Raw genomic sequence first — 4,671 nt, 5'->3', positions numbered from 1 at the left:
AATTAATATAATCAATTTATATTAATTTAATTAACAATGAAAATACAAAATAAGAGAAAAGATGCCGCAACTGCCTTCATATGTCTCGAACCCACGATCTAGAAGCAACAACCACGCACGCACCAGTCTCGAAGTGCTGCAGCTCTATTGGAAAGTGTCGTGGCACTTATGTTGTAGCGTAACACTAGGCTGCCTCTAGAGTTGCAACATTTGGCAATAGTGTTGTGATGCTGTCGTTGAGAACCTTGGCACCGGACTTCTATGTTGCAGTGTAGAGCTTAGCATTACAACACTCTACTTTACACTCTAGCATATTATGCATTTCTTTGCCTCGTTCTTGGCTTATTTCTGCTCCGATTTCCACCAATCTTCACAGCAACTCTTGCTCCTCAATCGACTCAGACTTAAGGACTCGATTGCATAAATAAAATGCCTGAAACAATGGGCTCTTATATCGATATCATCAATGTAAAAGTGTAATCTAAATGCTAAAATTCAAAATTGGCTATTTTGAAATCCCGTACATCAAATGTACAGAAAGCTACCCACCTCTTCTTTGTTTTTTTTAATCTAAAACAAAAATTAAAAGCATGATTTGGCTCTAATACCAATTGAAGGAATCGAATTCCTTAGTGGAAGCGCGTGAATACGTGTGCTTTTGAAGTTTGTTTTGGAAATCAAGGAAAAACAAAGAAAACATACACAAAAATATAGGAAAAACATACATTTAAATATAAGAATGCTTTTACAACGTGAAAAGGAAGAAGACTAACCCTTGAAGACAATCTTCAATGCTTTCTTCTCAATGTCACGAACACTTCGTTCCATGTACATCTCCCTCAAACTCAATGTACAGAAACACCACTACTGGGTCTGTCTTGCTATTCTCTGAAATAAGAATCAAGGATGTTTGGGCTCCTTGTTTTGGTAAGGGAATAAAATTTGAGAGAGGTAGAGTAGAGAAAATTTACAAAGAAAACTATCTTCCCAAGAACAACACACTTGTTCTTCCTTTTCGGAGTTATAATCAAAAAAATTAATTTAAATACATATTAAATCTTATTTAATATATAATTAAATTAATAATATTGACTAATTAACTATAAAGGGATTTTCAAAAATAGAAAAATAGGGAAAACTATTAACAAAAAATAGCAAAATTTTAATCTTCTTTGATAGAGGCTGATAGGAGGTGATAGAAGCCTATCAATGTTTATCAGTGATAGATCGGTAATAGAAACTAATAGAAGTCTATCACTGATAGGTGTTGATAGAAGTCTATCAGTATCTATCAGTTTTTTTTTTTATTTTTTTACTATTTCTGTAAATAGTTTGACATTTTTACTATATGCTAGTGTATGAAGCTACGGTTTTGATCCTTACAGGATACACTGACACTGATTTTTAGACTGATAAGAATTCTTAGAAATCCACATTAGGATCAATGTTCACTCTTAATGGAGAAGCTATAGTTTGGAGGAGCGTCAAGCAAGGTTGTATTATTAATTCCACTATGGAGGCTAAATATATAGTTGTTTGTGAAGTTGCTAAAGAAGTCGTTTAGCTTAGGAAGTTCTTGATGGATTTGGAAGTTTTTCTAAACATGAATTTGCCCATCACACTTTATTGTGATAATAGTGGTGTTATACATTACAAACCACTATTATCACAGTAAAGTGTGATGGGCTTTAACATGTCTTGAAACACTTCCAAATCAGTCAAGAATTTCCTGAGCCAAATGGCTTCCTTAACAGCTTCACAACCCGCTACATACTCAGCCTCCATGGTGGAGTACGTGATGCACCCGTGCTTGGTGCTTCACCATACTTCTACCCCTCCATTAAGAGTAAATACTGATCCTGATGTGTATTTCCTTACATCCCTATCAGTCTGAAAATTAGAATTCGTGTATACCGTAAGGATCAAATCCTTAGAACCATACACAAGCATGTAGTCCCTCGTTCTCCGTAGATACTTGGGAATGTTCTTAACGACTATCCAGTGATCTAATCCTGGATTAGACTGATATCTACTGACTATCCCCACTACATAGTAGATGTCAAGCCTAGTACATAACATTTCATACATCAAACTGCCACGACAGATGCATAGGGGATCCGTCTTATATCCTCAACCTATTGAGGTGTCTTAGGACACTGCTTCTTAGACAATGTAACTCCGTTCTTGAAAGGTAATAGGCCCCTCTTGGAGTTCTGCATCGAATACTTGACAAGCATCTTGTCAATATATGACGCCTGAGACAGTGTTAGCATTTTATTCTTTCGATCTCGAAAGATCTGAATACCCAGAACAAACTGAGCCTCTCTCAAATCTTTCATTTGGAAATAGGTTGCTAGCTAGATTTTAACTGTAGTTAGTAAACCTACATCATTCCCAATGAGTAAGATATCATCTACATTCAACACTAAAAAAACTATTGAACTGTTGATGATCTTCTTGTAGACACAAGGTTCATCAACGTTTTGATCAAAGGCATAAGATTTGATCGCAGTATCAAACCTTATATTCCAAGATTGAGATGCCTATTTCAGTCCATAAATGGACCGATTAAGCTTGCAAACATTTTGCTCTTGACCTTGGATTATGAATCCCTCGAGCTGCATCATGTAAATGGTCTCCTCAAGATTTCCATTCAGAAAAGTTGTCTTGACATCTATTTGACATATCTCATAATCATAATATGAGACAATAGATAGAAGAATCCGGATAGACTTCAGCATGGCAACAAGTGAGAAAATCTCCTCATTGTCATCTCCATCTACCTGGGTATAATCTTTTGCCACCAGTCTAGCCTTGAAGGTTTACACCTTCCCATCAGCACCCCGTTTTCTCTTGTAGATCCATTTACAACCTATAGATTTAACCCCATCAGGTTGATCTACAAGATCCCATACTGAATTGACATAGACTTCATTTTGAAATCCAGGGCTTTGATCCATTCATCTTTGTCAATATCATCCATTGCCTTCTTGTAAGATAATGGATGCCCAACCTCACCATCAGCTACCATAGCTAGGATTTCAGTTAAACCCATATAGTGAATAGGTGGGTTCGCAACCCTTCTACTACATCGAGGTTCCCTCAACACTCGAGATGGATTTGACCTACTAGATGAACCTATTTCAACAACTCTTATTGAGGTACTAGGCTTTTCAACAACTCTTGTTGAAGATTCAGTAGTTTCTTTGGAAATCTCATTCAACACGCTTTAACTTCTGGGGTTGTACTGCCTTATGTGGTCTTCCTTAAGAAAAGTAGCATTTTTTTTATACAAATACGCTGTTTTCTTTAGGATAAAAAAAAATAACCACCTCTCGTTCCTTTGGGGTAGCCTACAAATAGGCATAACCTCAAACGTGATTTCAATTTCTTAGGATTGGCCTCAAGCACATGTGTTGGGCAACCCTAGATTTTGAAATGACGTAAACTAGCTTTACAACTATTCCGTAACTCTAGAGGTGTTTTGGAAACACTCTTGGAGGGAACACAGTTCAGGATATACGTTGTCTCCACAAAATAACCCCAAAACGAGTCAGATAAAGAAGTGTAATTCATCATAGATCGAACCATATCCAACAGGGTTCGATTTCTCCTTTCTGATACACTATTTTGCTAAAGTGTACCAGGTGCTGAGAGTTGGGATACAATTTCATGTTCTATCAAATAGTTCTAGAATTTCAAATCCATAAACTCTCCATGTCGATCATATCGAAGTGTTTTAATCGTTCTATTTAATGCATTTTCAACTTCAGCCTTGAATTCTTTGAACTTTTCAAAAGATTCAGACTTATGTTGTATTAAATAAATATACCCATATCTTGAATAATCATCAGTAAAAGTGATGAAATATTCATAACCTCCCCTAGCTCTTACATTCATCGGACCACAAAGGTCTGAATGCACTAGCTCTAGAGGTTCTTTGGCCCTATGACCTTTTCTAGTAAAAGGCCTTTTAGCCATCTTGCCTTCAAGGCATGACTCACGAACAGGTAAAGAATTTTCTTCTAACTCGCTTATAAGTCCATTCTTCATCAACCTCTCAATCCTATTGAGATTAATGTGTGCTAGTCTTAGGTGCCAAAGTTGGGCATTTTCCTTAGGAGAAATTCTAAGTCTCTTATGTTGAGTTACAACAGTTTTAAACATCTCTATGTTACGGAGGACACTTGTTGCTAGCGGCCTTAGCACATACAAACTATTTTCTAGTTTAGCAGACTTATATCAACACCATTCTTAGTAATAAACACTTTATTATAAGAAAAAGTTCAACTGATAATTATATTCTAAAAGACACTTTACAAAAACTAAGTTCCTTTTTAAATCAGGAATAATAAATACATCATTCAGAATGAGAAATTTGTTTTGTAAAGATAACCGAAGACCTCCCACTGCCACAGCTGAGACAACGTGCCCGATTTCAACTTGCATCATCATCTCTCCAGTATCAAGTTGCCATCAGGAACTAATTCCCTGAAATGAAGAACAAACATGGTTAGTGGCCCTAGAGTCAATAATCCAGGCAGAATCATCATTCTCTATTAAACAAGTTTCCAAAACAAGGAAATCACATTTACCTTGTTTGACCTTCTTCTTTTCTTCCAAATACCTGGGGTAGTTTCTCTTCCAATGTCCATCCTGGTTGTAATGGAA

Source organism: Benincasa hispida, chromosome 2 (assembly GCF_027475165.1).
Source record: "Benincasa hispida cultivar pf3 chromosome 2, pf3_genome.v1.1, whole genome shotgun sequence".
In the NCBI taxonomy this organism is placed as follows: Eukaryota; Viridiplantae; Streptophyta; class Magnoliopsida; order Cucurbitales; family Cucurbitaceae; genus Benincasa; species Benincasa hispida.
This window is presented reverse-complemented; position numbering follows the sequence as displayed.